The following is a 9,959-nucleotide window of genomic DNA, read 5'->3' on the forward strand; positions in this document are numbered from 1 at the left end:
TGGTGGTGAGTTGGCTCCGATGGTGGGGGAGGATGCCGGTCAGACCTGGCAGACCCAAACGTATTGTGAGGGTTTGCTGGGAACATCTGGCAGAGTCTCCTGTGAGACGGAGTTTCAACTCCCACTTCCGGGAGAACTTTGAACATGTTCAAAGGGAGGTGGGGGACATTGAGTCTGAGTGGACCATGTTTCGTGTCTCTCTTGTCGAGGCGGCTTACCAGAGCTGCGGCCGCAAGGTTGTCGGTGCCTGTCGCGGCGGCAACCCTCGAACCCGATGGTGGACACCGTCGGTGAGGGATGCTGTCAGGATGAAGAAGGAGTCCTATCGTGCCTTTTTGGCCTGTGGGACCCCGGAAGCAGCTGATGGGTACCGGCAGTCCAAGCGACATGCGGCTCAGGTGGTTGCTGAGGCAAAAACTCGGGCATGGGAGGAGTTCGGAGAGGCCATGGAGAACGACTTCCGCACAGCTTTGAGGCAATTCTGGTCCACTATCCGGCGTCTTGGGGGGGGGGGAAGCAGTACGCCACCAACACTGTTTATAGTGGGAGTGGTGTGCTGCTGACCTCAACTCGGGATGTTGTGGGTCGGTGGGCGGAATACTTTGAAGACCTCCTCAATCCCACCGGCACGTCTTCCACTGAGGAAGCGGAGCCTGGGGACTCTGGGTCGGGCCCTCCAATCTCTGGTGCTGAGGTCACCGAGGTGGTTAAAAAGCTCCTTGGTGGCAGGGCCCCGGAGGTGGATGAGATTCGCCCAGAGTTCCTTAAGGCTCTGGATGTTGTAGGGTTGTGTTGGCTTACGCGACTCTGCAATATTGCGTGGACATCGGGGGAAGTTCCCCTGGATTGGCAGACCGGGGTGGTGGTCCTCCTATTCAAAAAGGGGGACCGTAGAGTGTGTTCCAACTACAGGGGAATCACGCTCTTAAGCCTCCCTGGTAAGGTCTATTCGGGGGTTCTAGAGAGGAGGGTCCGTCGGATAGTCGAACCTCGGATTCAGGAGGAGCAGTGCGGTTTTTGTCCTGGCCGTGGAACACTAGACCAGCTCTACACTCTCAGCAGGGTCCTAGAGGGTGTGTGGGAGTTTGCCCAACCAGTCTACATGTGCTTTGTGGACTTGGAGAAGGCGTTCGACTGCGTCCCTCGGGGGACCCTGTGGGGGGTACTCTGGGAGTATGGGGTACCGGGCCCTTTGATACGGGCTATTAGGTCCCTATATGACCGGTGTCAGAGCCTGGTCCGCATCGCCGGCAGTAAGTCGGGCTTGTTCCCGGTGAGAGTTGGACTCCGCCAAGGTTGCCCTTTGTCACGATTCTGTTCATAACTTTTATGGACAGAATTTCTAGGCGCAGCCAAGGTGTTGAGGGGATCCATTTTGGTGGCCTTAGGATTGCTTCTCTGCTTTTTGCAGATGATGTGGTCTTATTGGCTTCATCAGATCGTGATCTACAGCTTTCGATGGAGCGGTTCGCAGCCGAATGCGACGCGGCCGGGATGAAGATCAGTTCCTCCAAATCCGAGGCCATGGTCTTAAGCCGGAAAAGGGTAGAGCGTGAGATCGATAGGCGGATAGGTGCAGCGTCTGCAGTGAAGCGGGCGCTGTACAGGTCTGTCGTGGTGAAGAGAGAGCTGAGTCAAAAGGAAAAGCTCTCAATTTACCGGTCTATCTACGTTCCCACCCTCATCTATGGTCACAAGCTTTGGGTTGTGACCGAAAGAATGAGATCTCGGATACAAGCGGCCGAAATTAGTTTTCTCCGCAGGGTGTCTGGGCTCTCCCTTAGAGACAGGGTGAGAAGCTCGATCATCCGGGAGGGACTCAGAGTAGAGCCGCTGCTTCTCCACGTCGAGAGGAGCCAGTTGAGGTGGCTTGGGCATCTGTTTAGGATGTCTTCTGGACGCCTCCCTGGTGAGGTGTTTTGGAGACGTCCCACCGGAAGGAGGCCCAGAGGAAGACCCAGGACACGCTGGAGGGACTATGTTTCTCGGCTGGCCTGGGAACGCCTCGGGATTCCCCCGGAAGAGCTGGCCCAAGTGGCTGGGGAGAGGGAAGTCTGGGCCTCCCTGCTTAGGCTGCTACCCCCGCGACCCGACCCCGGATAAGCGGAAGAAAATGGATGGATGGATAGACTTAAATTACATCTGCTCCATTTCCTCATTCTCATGCCCATCAGCACCAGTGGCAAAACCTTTGGCTAGGATAACCCTGTTTCAGCACAGCACTTGGCCAATTTGTTCTTTATTGTGCCATTCTCTCTTTCCACCGCTCCTCCACTTTGAGGATGGCAAGAACAGTGCTTTGTCAGGTCAAAACCAAGATATTTGCTGACTTCTGTCATTGCCTGATTGGCAAAATGTGGTCCATTGCCACTGGAAATTTTCATGGGAAGTTCCCATCTAGGAATAATTTGTCTGACCAGGATTTTTGCAACTTCAGCTGCTGTTTGATGTTTGGTGGGGAATGCCTCCATCCATTTAGAAAACATGACCAATATAACGAGGACATGTTTTTTACCTTCTGATGGACATAGTTCAATAAAATCCATCATCAGGTGTTCAAAGGGACCATCAGGCATTGGATATGTGGCATTTTGAACTGGATTAATTGCTCAGCCTGCATTTTGTGTTGCACAGATCAGACAGTTTTCACAATTTTTTTTTAGCAAAAATTGAAAATCCGATTGTAAACCAATGATAATTAATCATTGATAACATCCCCCTTTTGACACATAATCCTGAGAATGTCAACTTTGCAAAATGTGGAAAAAAATGTTTGGGGAGACAGGGATTGGAATTTGGCCCAACCCAGACATAATTTTCAATGTGACAGGTGGCAGCACGCCAAAGTCATTTTTCATCTGCAGTAGCAAATGACTATATGTCTGTGAGTGAAGAGGAAATGTTTGTGGTTTCCTGTAGGGCTGAGAGCGAAGGTGCAGAGGAGAAAGCAGCTGCTTTTGCTGTGGAATCTGCAAAAGCGTTGCCCATGGAGGCAAAATCAGTTTTGTTAGTATGCACAGAACATTCACAAACCGCGATTGATCTGGGTAATAGAATTGCATCTAATAGTTCAGAAATCAGATGATGATGTTGGATGGGGGACCCATCAGAGCGAAGGAAACGTCTGTTTCTATAATGCTCCGAAATCATGTACAACACCAAAAGCATACCTGCTGTCAGTGTAAATGGTCACTGATTTATCAGTGGCCAGTTTACATGCCTCAGTCAAAGCGACTAGCACATGGTCCCATCCATCCGCTGCTTAAGTGAGTCTCATCTCTGACCGAAAGTTCCAGCAAGACTTAGAAGAGACTAAGACTCGTGAAGACGCCAACTGAGTTCCAGGACTGAACTCCAGGACTGGACTTCAGGACCGAACTCCAGGACCGAACTGAGTTACAGGACCGAACTGAATAGTTCCACGAAGTGTTCCTTTTAAAGGGGTATACACTTCCTGTTATGTGGCACTTCCTGATTGGTTGAAACAACCAGCAGGGGGGTGGTTCTAGTGATGTCAAGAGGGTCACTAGGAGTCAAGAGACAGCAGGAATGTTTACGAACGGTTAGTACAGACAGAGAAATATTATGACGAAGTGAGACAAACGCAGATGCTAGTTGAAGTTATTTACTGTCTGCTAGTTTTAAAAACAAGACACTTCGTTCTAATAACTCGTTTCTATTTGTCTCTGACTTTCAACTGAAATCACTAAATGCACACTTACTTCGTAAATAGGCATTTAACTGTATGATCAAAAATCTGCTGAGGTTTAAAAATCATTAATACTGTTTCACAGTTGATTTAAATGAGTGGTTCACTTCAACATTTAGAAATGGTATGAACTAAACACACATTTGATTATCAAGATATTCTAAAATAGTAATGATAATATAAAAAAAAGAAGAGTGTTCTTTCAATTGATTAATTCGGGATACAATTAAATAGTCTCTTGATGAGATAATTTGTATTTCTGGATTCAAATCAATGAAATAGCAGTTCCTGTGCCCTGAAGGTCTTCAGAGACAGATTGTTGTCGGAGGCCTAGTTCACTACAGCGCCGTTATCAGAAAGCAGTGAAAGCTGCTAAATCCAAATACTTCTCTGATATAATTACCTCAAACTCTCGCAACCCACGTGTCCTCTTCTCCACCGTAAACTCTGTTGTCCACCTCACTGAACTTTCACCTCTGGAAGACTCGACTGAGCTGTGCGACAACTTCTTACATTTCTTTTTGAAAAAATTGCGACCACTAGGGCTCTCATTTCCCTTCCAACTCATGACCCATCCATCCCACCTCAAGCTGTAGCTCTATTTGACCATTTTGAACCCATCACTCTATCTTCTCTAGAGCAGGTCATGTGCAGCTTGAAACCTGCAAAGCATACACAATATTACTTTGTTTATGCCAGGGGACTGGATCTTTGGGATGAACCAGTCTTTGCCGTAATGTATGTTGGGGTTTAAAAGTCACTGGGTCATCATGTTTGGAAAATAAACATCTCAATTTCCCTGAAACTCCTGCAACATACACAATGGCCTCTGGTCTGGGTTCATTCTTTTCACTTGATGGCAGGCTGGAGGGTTCTTCTCTGCTTTCACGAAAGCTCAGTTATGATATCCACATTTCTCCAGGGCCTGTGTTGTATGGGATTTCTCTTCTGCCTGGCTCCTGAGTTAGTGGAGACGCTGTCTGCTCTGTGGTACATAGTCCTGATGACTCCTAACTTGTGCTCCAGAGGAGGATGGGAGTCTGCAAATATTGATTTAAGTGTTTGCGGTAAACATTAGCAAGGAAAAGGTGGACGACATGAACCACCTGAGATTCAACTTACAATGCAGACAGAATGGCACCTGTCCCAAGAGCCTGCAACTTAACACTTCCGTTAGCAGGCACCAGGCAAGAAAAATTCTACAGAAGGCACAGACCCATCTGTTGAATGAACAGGTGTGACAGACCAGTTTCAGACAAGAACAGTATTTTTTTTTTATGCAGCGTTATGCAAGTAGTTGTTCTTTTATTGCTGTCTTGAATCAGTCACAATTAAAAAGCCTTCTTTACAAAACCAACAAAAGCTTCTTAAGCTTCAGAGTGAAATCAGATTTCTACAGGGAAATAACAATTAAAATTTTAAAAATAAAATGTGTAAAAGAAGTGATTATAAAAATGTTTCCCCTAAAGTTCACTGTCAAAATTCAACTCAGAAAAATATTATTGGTAAGAAGATGTCAAGGGATGGATACAAAAGTTTTCCAAGGCTCTAAACATCCCTAAGTGTTATGTTAGATTCATTATTAAAAATTAGATGGAATATAGGATATGTATACATCTACCAAGAGCAGGCTGTGTTCAGAAATTGCATCTGGCTTTTGCAAGGAGGAAAATAGTGAGCACTTCCAAATCTGAAGCCATGGTCCTCAGTCAGAAAAGGGTGGATTGCTCTCTTTGGGTTGAGGGTGACTTTATGCCTCAAGTGGAGGAGTTCAAGTCTCTCAGGGTTTTGTTCATGAGAGAGGGAAGAATGGAGCGTGAGCTTGACAGATGGATTGGTGCAGCATCTGCAGTACTGCAGCCAATGTGCCGGCCCTTTGTGGTGAAGAGAGAGCTGAGCTGTAAGGCAAAGCTCTCTGTTTACCGGTCAGTCTATGTTCTTACTCTTACCTAGGAAAAGCACACCTGTATTCACTGATGTTTAAGACAGTGTCATTTGATTTACTGTTTCATTGTTTCTCTTTGCTTTTATGTTTTTATTTTTGATGCTTTTAATTACATCTTGTTATATTTCGTATAGGCTTCGCCCTTTAAAACTATTGCTAGTGGATTTATCCCGTCGTGCGCAGCACTGAAAACTTTAATATGCGCCCACCGGCTGTGTGGGCCCCACCCCCGGTCCGCATAAATTACGGTAAGACAGGGCAATCGGCTCCCATTTTTTCTTCAGCCAGCTAGCTAGCACTGTCAGAAGAACGAAGAAAGAAAAGATGTCCAGCATTGACCGGCACAACTTTTGCTAAGGATGCCTGGGTCTCCGCCACGCCGACCTCCTGCCGTCCCGGTGAGCTCTTCCTCCCCGAGGAGAAGCAGAGACGAGTAGCCTTATTCAAGGTAAGTGCCAAGGAGTGTTTTTCCATGACGGGCCGCTACTCGCTGGACGACACCATCGTCTTTTCTAACATTTTTTTCCTCGCGGTGAATCGGATGGTTCCCTCGAAAAAGGCAATGCGGCAGCAGCTTCGCTGAGTGTTTTTTCTGTGACGGGACGCTATGCCGTCATCAAATACTCGAGTTCTACTCGGGTTTTATTATGCTAATGTCGAGTTTAAAAATTATATACTCGTTCAACCCCTAGATGATTGTTTATCTGGAAGTGGAGCTAAACTCAACCACAATGAGAGCCCGTTTATCACAGCTGAGAGCCGAAGCTCTGTCAGCTCAGCTCCGCCGTGTCAAACCCTGCAGCGTATTGACAGCTCTGCCTGTCATGCAACTCCTGGGACAATGTCAGCAGCCCACATCGTGGTTCCGCTGGGCCTACTTCACATGAGATGCCTTCAGAGATGGTTCGCCTGCCTGCGCATAGATCCTGTGTGCCAAAAGAGGCGGATTATCTTTGTGCCCCCCTCCGTGAGAACCGATCTGAATCAGGGAATCTAGGGAAACCCCCTCATTCTGTCAGAGGGAGTTCCCATCAGCAGGCCTACGTTACACGTCTCAGTTTTCACAGACTCGTTCCTGTCAAGCTGGGAGGAATGTGTCTGTCCCAAGCAGTGGGAGCACAGTGGCTGGATCACATGTCGCTTCACATAAATGTGCTAGAATGTTTCACGGTCTGAAATGTGACTCATCATTTTGCCCTCTGCTGCAGGATCAGCATGTTCTGATCCACACAGACAACAAAGTGATGGCAGATCACATAAACCGTCAGGGAGGCGCTCAGTCCGACTGTTACGCATTGCGAAACAGCTGTTGTGTTGGGCACACAAAAACCTGTTCTCCATCAGAGCAGTGTACATTCCCAGAGTCCTGAACGGGCGAGTGGATATCATGTCGAGGGGCGGTCCCCGCCACAGATACTTTAGCCTCCATCCTCAGCTGATCTCTTGGATTGGGAGCAGGTTCGGCCGAGCAGCAGTGGATATGTCCGCCACACGGGAGAACGCCCAGTGTCAATTATGGTTCTCACTGAGCCCACGAGACGACCCACCATTAGGAGTGGATGCCTTCGCTCACAGCCCGTGGCCAAAAATGCTCCTTTATGCATTCCCTCCAGTCTTGCTGATATCACGGACCCTGGACCGGGTCCGGGAGGAAGAACTCTCAGTCATCCTCATAGCTCCCGAACGCATAAGCTCTCTGTGGTTCCCGAATGTGCAGCGACTGATATCGGGTCGGCCGTGGAAACTGCCGTGGGTAGGGCGCTCTCCTCCATGCAGGAAGAGTGATCAGGAGTTACCTAGAAATAGGTCAGCATCTTTGGGTCTGGCCGCTGAACAGATCCGTTTAGAAAAGATGGGCCTCCCACAGGATGTGGTGCGTACGTTTCATGGCACACGAGCTGCTTCCACCACAACGCTGTACACATCAAGTGGACAGTTCTTCAGTGCTGATGCGCAGAGAAAGGCATGGAGCCCATCTCATGTCCACTAGGCAGCGTGCTGTCATTTCTACAGCAACTGATGGACAGAAATTTAGCGTTCAGCACAATTAAAACATATGCTGCAGCTATTCTTACTGTCATGAGGTTTTTCGGTGACAGAACAGTTCTTAACCACCTGCTGATCAAGCGGATGATGAAGAAGCTGATGAAGGTGTACGGAGACACAGACCTGTGTCACGTCCACTAGCTCCACAGTGGGACCTAATTATGGTCCTGCACGCTCTGATCAAAGCTCCTTCTGAGCCTTTAGATCAGGTTTTACTTAAATTTCTGTCGTTAAAAACAGCCCTGCTGTTAGCTCTGATGTCGGCAAAGAGAGTGAGTGATTGTCTGCTCTCTCTCTGCTGCTTCCTCATGTCTCAGAATTCAAGTTGACGGCAGTTCAGCTGTACTACATTTTAACCCTGCTCTGAAAAGCATCACAAGCTCATTCAGCTTTTGACCAAAATGGCCAAGTTTGAAACCGACTGAGCAAAATCCTTAGGAGGAGTTTGTTCAAATATGGAGGCTGTAAATATCCAAAAAGGTGTGACAATTGGGCTGACATTCCAAAATGGCCGCCTTCCTGTTTATCGTACAACGTTGGTGCCAGAGGGTTTTCTGTGCATCTTGGGGAATTGGACAAGCGTACCAAATTTCATGTTTCTACAACAAACTAAAGTTAATGAGGAGGGTATTTTGAAAATTTCCAGGCCGTGCTCTTGAGCCGTTTCTGTTGCGATTTTTGCCACGCCCTTAAAATACATAATTCTTCACCAGTCCTGATGCGTCCTCCAAATTTGGTGACTTTTGGGATCTGTTAAGGCCCCACAACACCAATTCATTTGACAGAAACAATCGCAGCTCGGGCCTGAACAGAGCGATTACAATAGGTCTTGGCAGCGCTTCGCTGCTCACGCCTGATTCACCATCATGACGTATCAGTCAGAAGTGGATGTCTATGTTCCAAGGCTCATTTTGTAAATTTACCTGAGCAGAGCCTAAGTCTTATGCTGATTTCTCTGAGCAGAGTCAGTTGCATTTTAACCTGCTGTTACCAAACGCCCACTCAGGCAATCAACCAGTTATTATAGCTGGTCTGCATGACTCCCAGCAGAACCTGTAATCAGGCCAAGCAGTATTTACAGTCCCTGCACAGATGGAAATATGTTACCAATATTATATTCACAGTTCTTGCCGTGCTACAGGCCAAACATGGCTGTACTTGGTATAAAACAACACTATTCAGGCAGAAAAAAAGATTATGAAGGTTGATGGGCTCTAATAATTTTATTTTACACCATGTTCTTGATAAATTCTAACTTATGTTTGAACTCAAAAACTGTAAATCTATTATCATGAATTCTGCACAGCAATCAGAATGAGATTGCAAATGAGCCTCCAGGACTCTTCTTCAGCTTTCGGAGCCGGCCAAGTGATCATGTGTTACGACTACTAGTGTTTTAAAAAAACTATGCAAACTGGAACGCCTGTTACTCCATTGTTTGGAGTAACCCCACTCAGTGGGTAAACTGGCAAACGTCTCAGCCAGCACAGCAGTTCCTAACTAAAGCAACAAATTTAAAGTCCAACACTCTCCATTTTTTCACATTACATATCCAGTGAAATATGAGAGACATGAATAAATACCTGTTTAGTGGCAAGCTTTGAAAAATAACACAAAGTGGTTTTTAAAAAGTACCTTTTGTGACGATTTCAAGCAGTTTCAGTTGCAGCTGTGGAAACACCCTCTACATATGGGGTGAGACGTAACGACGTGTCCAGTCATACGATTCAGCTTGATTTCTATGTGCAAGACTGGAAGCAGCTGCACGTGTGGGCAGCACCATAGAACAAACACCCCCATCCAATCTCATCCACACACCCGTCGAACAAACAAGCCCTGCCTTTTTCTGACTGAAGCCGCAAGTTATTTGTCAAGGATCAAAAAATCTACAGGAAGAAGGAAAAGACACGAAAGCTCAAGGAAGATCAGCAGTGATGGCGACAAAGACAAAGCAGGAGTGAGACATGAGACTGGGGATTTGAGATATTTATCATGTTTGACATTTATAGACAGGGTGTAGTGTGTTTACTCACTTTTAGTGTGTTTCATTCAAAACACTGAGGCATGGCTTTTATTTTTTTATGTGAAGCTGTAGCTTCTGTTTGAGGTTGCAAGGCTGCACACCCACAAATGGATCGAGCTGTGGAGTCAGAACCTTCTCAGTCGGAAGAGGAAGCGATGAAAAAGAAAACCCAAGTCAGAGACTGAGTGAGGACTTTGACGAGAAAGCGGGAGCTCCATTATTTGTTTTGAAAGAGC

The 9,959-nt window shown here is 46.9% G+C and overlaps 1 long non-coding RNA gene across 1 annotated transcript in view; it reads right to left on the reverse strand.

Moving 5' to 3' along the window:
* The window catches only part of LOC119419328, a 13,013-nt gene extending 3,654 nt beyond the window's left edge, over nt 1-9,359 (reverse strand). The window contains exon 1 of the long non-coding RNA XR_005187254.1: nt 9,336-9,359. This is a non-coding gene — a long non-coding RNA (uncharacterized LOC119419328). The remainder of the gene's footprint in view (nt 1-9,335) is intronic.
* Nucleotides 9,360-9,959: the final 600 nt, after the last annotated feature.

This window comes from Nematolebias whitei, chromosome 13 (assembly GCF_014905685.2).
Source record: "Nematolebias whitei isolate Nwh7 chromosome 13, NemWhi1, whole genome shotgun sequence".
NCBI classification, from domain to species: Eukaryota; Metazoa; Chordata; class Actinopteri; order Cyprinodontiformes; family Rivulidae; genus Nematolebias; species Nematolebias whitei.